This window comes from Rattus norvegicus, chromosome 13 (genome assembly GCF_036323735.1).
Source record: "Rattus norvegicus strain BN/NHsdMcwi chromosome 13, GRCr8, whole genome shotgun sequence".
Lineage (NCBI taxonomy): Eukaryota > Metazoa > Chordata > Mammalia > Rodentia > Muridae > Rattus > Rattus norvegicus.
The window spans coordinates 54901817-54915250 of NC_086031.1; the positions used below are offsets into that span (position 1 = coordinate 54901817).

The 13434-nt window shown below is 37.1% G+C and overlaps 1 pseudogene; it reads right to left on the reverse strand.

Annotated features, from left to right (window-relative positions):
* Positions 1-7278: 7278 nt before the first annotated feature.
* LOC120096414 (U2 spliceosomal RNA) lies at positions 7279-7435 on the reverse strand (annotated as a pseudogene).
* Between the last annotated feature and the right edge of the window lie 5999 nt (positions 7436-13434).

Sequence of the window (13434 nt, forward strand, 5' to 3'; positions counted from 1 at the left end):
GTTGTGTGGTTCAGGAATCAGAATAATTGTGGCCTCATGGAATGAATTTGTCAGTGTTCCTCTATTTCTATTTTATAGAATAGTTTGAGGAGTATTAGTATTAGCTCATTTTTAAAGTCAGACAGAAGTTTTATCTAAAGCGATCTGGCACTGTTTATTTTTTATGGGGGATTACTTTTAATAAATTCTTCTCTTTCTTTAAAAATGAAGAACTATTGATGCAGTGTAACTGATCTTGATTTTCTTTGGTAAGTGGTATCTTTCTAGAAAAATCATCCAGGTCATTAAGTTTTTCCAATTTTCTGAAGTACAAGCTTTTGATGTAAGACCTAATAATTCTTTGAACTTCCTCAGCATCTGTTGTTATGTCTCCATTTTCATGACTGATTTTGTTTATGTTGATGGTGTCTCTTTCTTTTGTCTAGTTTGGGTAAGGATTTGTCTACCTCGTTGACTCTCTCAAAAAACCAGGTCTTGCTTTTTGTTTGTTTGTTTGTTTGTTTGTTTTTGACTCTTTGAATGGTTCTTTGTTTCTAATTTATTTATTACAGTCATAAGAATTATTATTGCCTGCTATACCGCTTCAGTGTGTTTGTTTCTTTTTTCAAGAGCTTTCATGTATACATTTAAATTGTTAGTATGAGAACTCTCCAAGTTCTTAATGAAGGTATGTATCCTATGAACTTTTCTCTTGGCACTGCTTTCATTGTGTCCCATAATTTTGGGTCAACAGCACCTTCATTTTCATTGAATTATAGAAAGTCTTCATTTTATTTCTTTCATGACACATTGGTAATTGAATATAATTTATCTGGATTCCATGAGTATGTTGGCTTTTTGTTGTTGCTGTTGTTCAATGCCAGCATTAACCCATTGTGGTCTGTTGGGATAGAGGGACTTATGTCACTTTTCTTTTATCCGTTGAGGTTTGTTTTGTGAGTGAGTATATGATCAATTTTGGAGAAGGTTCTATGAGGTGCTGAGAAGGTATAATCTTTTGTGTTTGGGTGAACTTAAGTTGGGAAAGTACTAAAGTTGGGCAGATAAATTGTGTTGATGTTTATACAATTGGATTGCACTTAATTCCACAAACTGTACACTTAAAATGATTTAACTGATGTATATGCCTGTGATATATTTTAGAACATACATATTTACCCCAATAGAATAACAAATGCTTCAAGGTATAAATGACTGTTTCTGTCTTAAGGTGTGATCCATTCCACACTTTATTAAGAGCTAATATTTAGTCATCTACTCCAATGTTGATGGGAGTAGAAAACAAAACAACAAAAAATGTTGCCCCTCAGCAGCTTTTTGTTTATTTGTTTGTTTTAATTCTCTGTGTGAACAGAAAAAATAATGGTTTTTAGAGAAGTGGTTCAGCAGCAGAAATGCTTGTCATAAGGATCACCATTCTTCTGTTAACAGCTAGGTTACAAACCTGGAGTCCTACAGACCAGCTCTAGGATACCTGTGAGACTCTTCGGGCCTCTGAACATATACAGGAACATAAACACCCTCTCTTTTTCTCTTCCTGTTTTCCATTATCCCTCCTTTCTCATACATACATACATACATACATACATACATACATACATACATTCATCCTTAATCAATGGACCTGTTAAATAAGATAAATACAGGCCTGGGAAGATGATCTTATTAATAAAGTGCCTGGTATGAAAAGAAAAGAACCTGAATCTTTATATCCAGCAGTCATAAAAATTCAGGTACCTACGCATCTCAAAAATATTAACCAAGATTTTCTCCTGTTCAAAAGAAATACAATAACTAAGAGTGGAACAGATTCTGAGGGAAAGGTCATTCAGAGACTGCCCCACCTGGAGATACATCCAATATGCTGCCACCAAACTGAGACTTTATTGCTCATACAAAGAAGTGCTTGCTGACAGGAGCCTGATATAGCTTTCTCCTGAGAGACTCTGCCAGAGTTTGCCCAATACAGATGTGGAGGCTTGTAGCCAACCATCAGACTGAGCATGGTGACACCAATGGAGGAGTTAGGGGAAAAACTGAAAGATCTGAAGGGTTTTGCAACCTGATAGGAAGACAACAATATCAAACAACCAGACCACCCAGAGCTCCCAGGAACTAAACTACCACCCAAAGAGTACACATGGAGGAGCCCTTGGCTCCAAATGCATTTGTAGCAGAGAATTGCCTTATCTGGCATCAATGGAACGAGGGGCCCTTAGTCCTGTGGAGACTTGATGACACAGTACAGGGGAATGCTAGTGCAGTAAGGCAGGACTGTCTGGTTATGTGGGAGAGCACCCTCATAGAAGCAGGGGGAGTGGGAATGGAATAGGGGATTTTTGGACAGGAAACTAGAAAGAGGGATAACATTTGAAATGTAAATAAATAAAATAACAGAAAAATTTTCAGGTACCATGTCAAATGTCTGTAATACCAACTCTGGGTTGGTGTGTTGGAATGGACATGGGACAGAGACAAATGCAGGTGGATCATTGAAGAAGCAGCTCTTTCACCATCCAGTCTGCTTAATTGGTGAGTTTCTAGTTTAATGAGGGGTTCTACTCCAAATCTAAAGGAAGGAATTATGGAGAGTTACCTGATTTTGATCTCAGTCATTTTCAGACATGTAGACTAATGTGTATGCATATAGGAACATGCAAAACACAGACTATCACAAACAGAAAGACTTGCAGACACATATAAGAAAATATAAATATCAATTTCACACAGTATTAAAATTCATCTGTTATCTTAGAAGTTGTTATAAATCATGCTTTAGAGTTAAAATGAAAAAGTACATGATACAACTACACAATAAATTCTAAATTTTCTATGGTTTTATTGTTTCTGTAATTTATAAGCTAGTGAATTTTATTAAGAACAGAAGCTACTATGATTCCTTATGATAATAAGAAATATTAAATGCATATGGTTACAAAGAGTATTGAAATTGCACCGTGATGTTAGCTCTCTCTCTCTCTCTTTAGTACAGAGGAAATGAAATTTCCTCTCCTTCTCCCCCTGTTTGTTTTTTTTTTTTTCCTGGAGACGGCCCTAAACATCATTGAAGGTATTGAGGATAAAGACTCCACTCTAAAATTGCTGCCGATGAGGGCAGGAGCAATTTCCTGCTGACTGCAAACCAAACATTACCTACCATTTAGCATCTCTGAGGTAGGAAAAGAATACAAGTGTACTTTCCTTTCAACAGGAAATAATTATTAGCTTGTTTCTAACATTCTTTGTTCAGCTGAATCCTAAGTGAAGTACTTGAAGGTCAATTCGGTCAAAAATATTTTTTATTAGTATGTTTATAAAGGCCAGCAAATCCACACTGCTATACTTTTAAAAATGACTGCAGAAATTCATTAAAAAATGTAAGTGATTTATTTTGACATCAGTTAGGATTTTAGAAATTTTTCACTACAGGAATTTCAAGTCGGGCATTTTCAGCCCATTTTCTGAAAGACTGTGCTGGCCAAATTAAATGAAATAATTCAAATTTCATGTGCTGACATGTGCTTATACATTACCATACCACTATTTGACTCTTCTATGTCATAATATTTATAATAATTTATTTTCTAATTTTGACAGATAGAGGAGCATAAATATTCATGTGTTGCTGCATTTAGGTAGCCCCAAAGGCCTAATCTTCAATTTAGAAATAATATATTTTTCTAGCTTGCAGAAATAATGCTAGCACAGACATCACTGCGGAAAACCAAAAATAAATATGAAATTAATCATTTGGTTTTACATTTATGCATTTGTAATATTTTTTAAATAACTAAGTAAGTCCTGATCCTGATAATGGAATGGAAAAAGATCTTTTAGACATCTCATACATATGCAAAATCTGGACGGTATTATTGAAAATTATAAGAGAGAAGTAGGAAACTGGTGAGTATATACTTTAATTCAGAAATTTCAGTTGATAATCCAAAACACCTACTTTGAATTTACATCTCATTTGTTATGATTCAAAATTAAATAATCTAATTGGTTGTGTGTTTGTGTGTGTGCAAATGCATGTCATGTCCCACACATGAAAGTAAGAAGAAATCTGCAGGAATCTGTCATTTTTCCACTTTGTGGGTACTGGTGGCAACCATCTTTACCCACTGAACAAAGCCATGTCACTGACTCATATTTTATATTGTGATTTATGACCTATTTATTAACTATAAAAAATCACTACATGTAATATGGAATCACTAAAAGATCACCATGACCTTGGTTGGAAAATTAATTGAATATTAATTTGTATAATTTAAAAATTATAATAAACAAATACAGATCCTTATTTACTAAGACATCGATTTTTTTTGAGGACCACAGATTTGTTTGTCAGTTTCTCTGAATTAATATTTAATGATGGGTGATATACATGATAAAGAAACATTAGCATTCTTCATGCCTATCTGCTAAGAGCAGCAGGGGAGTAAGAGGACGCCTTCTGATGATATTTTTTGAATGACATTTTTAGATATACTTCCTGTTCTAAATGAACTGTAACAGAGCCTGTCTAGGAATTACATGGCTGCTCTGGCAAGGGATTACATATAAAGGACTGGGTTCACGTGATTTTCTAGGAATACAGATATGGCACAAACCTTTAATACCTCTGGCTAGAATACAGACACATTATTAGTACACACCATTAAGGTAAACTTAGTTTGTAGAAGGAAGCAGAAGTATTTGAAAGTGATATTTAAATGAGGAACAGACAAAGTGCCAAATCAAGGAAAGATTTGTCAGAATGAGTCAAAGATAGGATACACCCAACTTTCACGTGAGAAACACAGGAGAAAGAAGCCACTTAAGAGAAATGTAAGGAAAGGTGGTTTAGTCAGCTGGAAGTGAGGACAATGAGTACAGTGCAGTAGAATTGAGTTTGTTTATGAGTTCATGAAGTTCACTGGAGTTCAGCAGAGACATTGAAGCCAGCGAATAAGAAGGAATGAGAAGACTAGAACATATTGCCAAAGTTAGTTTGAGTCCAAGAAGAGTATTTCAGTCAGAAGCTGAGAGAAGCCAGATGGAATCAGTCAGATTGGAGAGGGGTTTGAGCCAGAAGAGCTGAGTTGGACCAGCTAACAAGATATCAGAAAGAATTGGAAGAGTGAGCTTACCTAGCATCACTGAAACAACAGCTATATCTGAATAATAAAAGGTACATTTACAGAGCAGGTTATGAAAAGGAAACAAATAAAAATAAAAGGGAAGGAAAGCAAATGTTATTCTGTGCAAGGAGGTAGGATTTTTCAACCTGAGGAGATAGAGTAAAAAAAAAAAATTACTCCTGTCTATAAAATAGAATGCATTCAAATTTATTTAAAACTTGGTTATTTCTCAGAATAAAAATAAGACCATTTATAAAAGTTTCAATCACACAACCTTATTGGGTGATGTACCTACTGGGAATAATACTTATGAATTACTTTTTTAAATACTGATAACATTACTTTTTACTTTAACCTGTACTTGTACTTTTGTTTTACAGCTGTTGCATAGCTTCATGGTAGTGTTCATATCTTCTTCTATAAACTTAATCTTCATCAAGAGTTATTTTTTCCTGAGAATGCTGTGATACCCAAAAATTATTGAAATAATGAAGACTTTTTAAAAAAATCTGTAGAAAAGAGAATTGTAGACATTTTATACCTATCTATATAGAAATAGATCTATGAACACTACAAAAATACTTGCTGACTACCATGAAATTATTGTTTTATTTACTATAGAGTATTTTAAATTGACTCATGTCTTACAAAAGTGGTAAATCAATAGCTAAAAATTTCTTAGTCTTACCATATTTTTAGTCTATATGTGATCTTTTAAAACATTTAAAAACTTATGAGAGGTTTTAAAACTTCTTTTATGTTGGAGAAGAAGAGATAGCCGTAAAGGTAGAAGAAGTCTAAAGAACACCAAACAAATGGGACCAGAAAAAAATCATCTTGTAACATAATAATCAAAACACTAATCACATAGAACAAAGAAAAAATATTAAAAGCTGCAGGGGAAAAGGGCCAAATAACATAAAAAGGTAGACCTATCGGAATTACATAAGACTTTATAACAGGGATTATGAAAGCCAGAAGAACCTGTACAGGGGTCACGCAGACTCTAAGAGAACACAAATGCCAGCCCAGGTTATAATACCCAGCAAAACACTCAATCAACATACATGGTGAAAACGTCAAACAGTATCTATCAACCAATCCAGTCCTATAGTGGATTCTGGAAGGAAAACTCCAATAAGGAAGATACCTACACCAAAAACAACAGTAACAACAACAACAACATAAACAACAACAAACAAGACAAGATATTAAGCAACTCACAACAAAGCAAAAAGGAGAGATCCACAAGTACATAAAGCTACCTACATGAACAATTATAATAGGAACAGTCATCTGTCTTTAATATCTCTCAGTATTAATGGACTCACTTATTAAAAGACATAAACTAACAGACTGGATATGCAAAAAAGATCCAGCATTTTGCTGCATACAAGAAGCACACCTTAATAACAAAGACAGAGGCTATTTCAGAGTAAAATCATTGAAAAAGTTTTTTCCAAGCAAATGGTTCCAAGAAACAAGCTGGAGTTGCCATCCTAATATCCAATAAAATATTTTCAACCAAAAAATTATCAAGTGTGATGAGGAAGGACACTTCATCTTTGTCAAAGGGACAATCCACCAAGAGAATGTCTCAATTCTGAACATATATGCTTGAAGTACAAGGGCACCCAAAATCCAAAAAGAAACATTATTAAAGTTCAAAACATACATTGAATCCCACACAATAATGGCGGGAGACTTCAACATTCCACTCTAATGAACAGGTCATTGAAACAGAAACTAAACAGAGACAGAGTAAAAATAATAGAGGTTGTAAACCAAATGGAATTGACAGATATCTATAGAACATTTCACCCAAATCAACTTCATGGTACCTTCTCCAAAATGGAACAAACAAAAAGGTCACAAAAAATCCTCAAATGATACAAGAAGATTGAATTAATCCTATGCATCCTATCAGACAACCATGGCCTAAAGCTGGTCTTTGATAACAGCAAAAGCAGCCGAAAGCCCATATATATGGAAACTAAACAACTCTCTACTCAACAATAATTTGTTTAGGGATGAAATAAATTAAGAAATTAAAGATTTCCTGGAATTTTATAAAAATTTTGGCAAAGCATACTCAAACTTAATGAAACATAATGAAAGCAGTGATAAGAGGAAAAATTATAGCACCAAGTTCACTATGTTCATAGCAATCTTATTTGTGATAGCCAGAAGCTGGAAACAACCCATATGTCCCAGGACAGAAGAATGGATACAGAAAATGTGTTTCATTTACACAATGGAATACTACTCAGCTATTACACTTGATCTTAGCCAAAAGGCCGAGAAGCGATACTACTCAGCTATTAAGAGCGAGGACTCGGTCCCCAGCTCCGAAAAAAAGAACCAAAAAAAAAAAAAAAAAAAAAAAAAAAAAAAAAAAAAAAAGAGCGAGGACATCCTGAGATTTGCAGGCAAATGGAAGGAACTAGATACTATCATTTTGAGGGAGGTAACTCAGACCCAAAATGACATGCACAGTGTGTGCTCACTAATAAGTGGATATTAGCCCCCTAAAAACGAATAGAATACCCAAGATACCATCTATAAAACGCAAAAAAGGTTAACAAGCTGAATGGCTCAAGTGAGGTCGCCTCAGTCCCACTTGTGAGGGAGAAGAAATTAACAACAAGGGGGAAGGGAGGGAGGGACAGAGGAGTAAAAGGGATGGGGAAACAGGGAGAGGGGGACATCGTCTGGTATTGGATGGGGGAAAAGGACTGAGTCCTGAGTGCCAGCAGAAAAAAAAATAGAAACAGGCAACCTCTGGAGGAAGAAGGTTCGGAGGACTCTCCAAAATGTAACAGAGACCTGGAAAGTGAGAGATTCTCAAGACTCAAAGTGGGGGACCCTAGATGAAATGCCCTACAGTGGGGAGAGGGAACTTGCAGAGCCCACCTCCGTCATAAAGACAGAGCATCACTTGAGGGAAGGGGTTGCTATCCCACAGTGAAAACTCTGACCGATAAGTCTTCTTATCTGAAAGAATTGCAGGGATGGAAATGGAGAAGAGCCTGTGGAAAAGAAGGTCCAGACAGGCCCAAAGTGGTATCTGAACAAGGGAAGGACTACCATTACTGAGGCTATGGGCCATTCACAAAGGGATCTACTATGATTGGCCCACAAAGACCCAACAAGCAGCTGAAAGAGTCAAATGCAGATATGTGCACCCAACCAATGAACAGAAGCAGCTGAACCCTCTGATTGAATTAGGGTAAAGCTGGAGGAAGATGAGCCAACCCTGTAGGAAGCCCAGCAGTCTCAATTTACTTGGACCCCCACAATCTCTCAGACATTGGATCACTAACCAGGCAGCATACACCAGTTAAGATGAGACTCTCAACACATACACCACAGAAGACTCTCAAGTCTGGGTTCAATCAGAGAAAATGTACCTAATCCTCAAGAGACTGGAGGACCTCGGATGTTTAGAAGTCTGGTGGGGTGGGTGGGTGTGTGGGGACATCCTCGTGGGGACTGGGGATGTGGCAGGAGGTTTGGGATGTGGAATAGTCAGAGGGTGGACCAGGAGGGGAATAAAATCTGGAGTATAAAAATAAATGAATAAATAATAAAATAATAAAAAATTAAAAAGAAAAAGAAAAAAGAAACTTACAGTCACTCTTTTTCAGTTCTAGACTTCATGGAGCTTCTGTCTTTTATCTTTCTCAGTTTAGGAATAAGAACTCCTCTCACACAAGTTTTATTAAATGTGATAATGATACTAACTGTTCTGATACAGGTTTGTAATCCTCTCTAATCAACACCCACATCGTGTCTGGAAAATGGCAAGATCAAGGCCAACATGGGAGGTTTTTTGAAAACCTAGGTCCAAATAAAATGTAACAAGCACAAATTAGTATTTGTGAGTGGAAATGCAGTTGTATGTCACTTATCCTATGGGGATTACTAACTGATATTAATAATGTAAAACAGTCAACCTGGACAAAACAATTTAAAATAAAGTTGTTCTAACTTTGTTTTTTAAACAGAAAGAAATTGTCCTTTTTTACAAAGCTTACATTTTTTTTTGAATTTTTTTTTTTATTAACTTGAGTATTTCTTATATACATTTCGAGTGTTATTCCCTTTCCCGGTTTCCGGGCAAACATCCCCCTCCCCCCTCCCCTTCCTTATGGGTGTTCCCCTCCCAACCCTCCCCCCATTGCCGCCCTCCCCCCATAGACTAGTTCACTGGGGTTCAGTCTTAGCAGGACCCAGGGCTTCCCCTTCCACTGGTGCTCTTACTAGGATATTCATTGCTACCTATGGGGTCAGAGTCCAGGGTCAGTCCATGTATAGTCTTTAGGTAGTGGCTTAGTCCCTGGAAGCACTGGTTGCTTGGCATTGTTGTACATATGGGGTCTCGAGCCCCTTCAAGCTCTTCCAGTTCTTTCTCTGATTCCTTCAATAGGGGACCTATTCTCAGTTCAGTGGTTTGCTGCTGGCATTCGCCTCTATATTTGCTGTATTTTGGCTGTGTCTCTCAGGAGCGATCTACATCCGGCTCCTGTCGGTCTGCACTTCTTTGCTTCATCCATCTTGTCTAATTGGGTGGCTGTATATGTATGGGCCACATGTGGGGCAGGCTCTGAATGGGTGTTCCTTCAGTCTCTGTTTTAATCTTTGCCTCTCCCTTCCCTGCCAAGGGTATTCTTTTTCCTCATTTAAAGAAGGAGTGAAGCATTCACATTTTGATCATCCGTCTTGAGTTTCGTTTCTTCTAGGGATCTAGGGTAATTCAAGCATTTGGGCTAATAGCCACTTATCAATGAGTGCATACCATGTATGTCTTTCTGTGAATGGGTTACCTCACTCAGGATGATATTTTCCAGTTCCAACCATTTGCCTACGAATTTCATAAACTCGTTGTTTTTGATAGCTGAGTAATATTCCATTGTGTAGATGTACCACATTTTCTGTATGCATTCCTCTGTTGAAGGGCATCTGGGTTCTTTCCATTTTCTGGCTATTATAAATAAGGCTGCGATGAACATAGTGGAGCACGTGTCTCTTTTATATGTTGAGGCATCTTTTGGGTATATGCCCAAGAGAGGTATAGCTGGATCCTCAGGCAGTTCAATGTCCAATTTTCTGAGGAACCTCCAGACTGATTTCCAGAATGGTTTTACCAGTCTGCAATCCCACCAACAATGGAGGAGTGTTCCTCTTTCTCCACATCCTCGCCAGCATCTGCTGTCACCTGAGTTTTTGATCTTAGCCAATCGCACTGGTGTGAGGTGAAATCTCAGGGTTGTTTTGATTTGCATTTCCCTTATGACTAAAGATGTTGAACATTTCTTTAGGTGTTTCTCAGCCATTTGGCATTCCTCAGCTGTGAATTCTTTGTTTAGCTCTGAACCCCATTTTTTAATAGGGTTATTTGTCTCCCTGCGGTCTAACTTCTTGAGTTCTTTGTATATTTTGGAAATAAGGCCTCTATCTGTTGTAGGATTGGTAAAGATCTTTTCCCAATCTGTTGGTTGCCGTTTTATCCTAACCACAGTGTCCTTTGCCTTACAGAAGCTTTGCAGTTTTATGAGATCCCATTTGTCGATTCTTGATCTTAGAGCATAAGCCATTGGTGTTTTGTTCAGGAAATTTTTTCCAGTGCCCATGTGTTCCAGATGCTTCCCTAGTTTTTCTTCTATTAGTTTGAGTGTGTCTGGTTTGATGTGGAGGTCCTTGATCCACTTGGACTTAAGCTTTGTACAGGGTGATAAGGATGGATCGATCTGCATTCTTCTACATGTTGCCCTCCAGTTGAACCAGCACCATTTGCTGAAAATGCTATCTTTTTTCCATTGGATGGTTTTGGCTCCTTTGTCAAAAATCAAGTGACCATAGGTGTGTGGGTTCATTTCTGGGTCTTCAATTCTATTCCATTGGTCTATCTGTCTGCTTCTGTACCAATACCATGCAGTTTTTATCACTATTGCTCTGTAATACTGCTTGAGTTCAGGGATAGTGATTCCCCCTGAAGTCCTTTTATTGTTGAGGATAGCTTTAGCTATCCTGGGTTTTTTGTTATTCCAGATGAATTTGCAAATTGTTCTGTCTAACTCTTTGAAGAATTGGATTGGTATTTTGATGGGGATTGCATTGAATCTGTAGATTGCTTTTGGTAAAATGGCCATTTTTACCATATTAATCCTGCCAATCCATGAGCATGGGAGATCTTTCCATCTTCTGAGGTCTTCTTCAATTTCTTTCCTCAGTGTCTTGAAGTTCTTATTGTACAGATCTTTTACTTGCTTGGTTAAAGTCACACCGAGGTACTTTATATTATTTGGGTCTATTAGGAAGGGTGTCGTTTCCCTAATTTCTTTCTTGGCTTGTTTCTCTTTTGTATAGAGGAAGGCAACTGATTTATTTGAGTTAATTTTATACCCAGCCACTTTGCTGAAGTTGTTTATCAGCTTTAGTAGTTCTCTGGTGGAACTTTTGGGATCACTTAAATATACTATCATGTCGTCTGCAAATAGTGATATTTTGACCTCTTCTTTTCCGATCTGTATCCCCTTGATCTCCTTTTGTTGTCTGATTGCTCTGGCTAGAACTTCAAGAACTATATTGAATAAGTAGGGAGAGAGTGGGCAGCCTTGTCTAGTCCCTGATTTTAGTGGGATTGCTTCAAGTTTCTCTCCATTTAGTTTAATGTTAGCAACTGGTTTGCTGTATATGGCTTTTACTATGTTTAGGTATGGGCCTTGAATTCCTATTCTTTCCAGGACTTTTATCATGAAGGGGTGTTGAATTTTGTCAAATGCTTTCTCAGCATCTAATGAAATGATCATGTGGTTCTGTTCTTTCAGTTTGTTTATATAATGGATCACGTTGATGGTTTTCCGTATATTAAACCATCCCTGCATGCCTGGGATGAAGCCTACTTGATCATGGTGGATGATTGTTTTGATGTGCTCTTGAATTCGGTTTGCCAGAATTTTATTGAGTATTTTTGCGTCGATATTCATAAGGGAAATTGGTCTGAAGTTCTCTTTCTTTGTTGTGTCTTTGTGTGGTTTAGGTATAAGAGTAATTGTGGCTTCGTAGAAGGAATTCGGTAGGGCTCCATCTGTTTCAATTTTGTGGAATAGTTTGGATAATATTGGTATGAGGTCTTCTATGAAGGTTTGATAGAATTCTGCACTAAACCCGTCTGGACCTGGGCTCTTTTTGGTTGGGAGACCTTTAATGACTGCTTCTATTTCCTTAGGAGTTATGGGGTTGTTTAACTGGTTTATCTGTTCCTGATTTAACTTCGATACCTGGTATCTGTCTAGGAAATTGTCCATTTCCTGAAGATTTTCAAATTTTGTTGAATATAGGTTTTTATAGTAAGATCTGATGATTTTTTGAATTTCCTCTGAATCTGTAGTTATGTCTCCCTTTTCATTTCTGATTTTGTTAATTTGGACACACTCTCTGTGTCCTCTCGTTAGTCTGGCTAAGGGTTTATCTATCTTGTTGATTTTCTCAAAGAACCAACTTTTGGTTCTGTTGATTCTTTCTATGGTCCTTTTTGTTTCTACTTGGTTGATTTCAGCTCTGAGTTTGATTATTTCCTGCCTTCTACTCCTCCTGGGTGTATTTGCTTCTTTTTGTTCTAGAGCTTTTAGGTGTGCTGTCAAGCTGCTGACATATGCTCTTTCCTGTTTCTTTCTGCAGGCACTCAGCGCTATGAGTTTTCCTCTTAGAACAGCTTTCATTGTGTCCCATAAGTTTGAGTATGTTGTATCTTCATTTTCATTAAATTCTAAAAAGTTTTTAATTTCTTTCTTTATTTCTTCCTTGACCAGGTTATCATTGAGTAGAGCATTGTTCAATTTCCACGTATATGTGGGCATTCTTCCCTTATTGTTATTGAAGACCAGTTTTAGGCCGTGGTGGTCCGATAGCACGCATGGGATTATTTCTACCTTTCTGTACCTGTTGAGGCCCGTTTTTTGACCAATTATATGGTCAATTTTGGAGAAAGTACCATGAGGAGCTGAGAAGAAGGTATATCCTTTTGCTTTAGGATAGAATGTTCTATAAATATTCGTTAAGTCCATTTGGCTCATGACTTCTCTTAGTCTGTCTACATCACTGTTTAATTTCTGTTTCCAGGATCTGTCCATTGATGAGAGTGGGGTGTTGAAATCTCCCACTATCATTGTGTGAGGTGCAATGTGTGTTTTGAGCTTTAGTAAGGTTTCTTTTACGTATGTAGGTGCCCTTGTATTTGGGGCATAGATATTTAGGATTGAGAGTTCATCTTGGTTGATTTTTCCTTTGATGAATATGAAGTGTC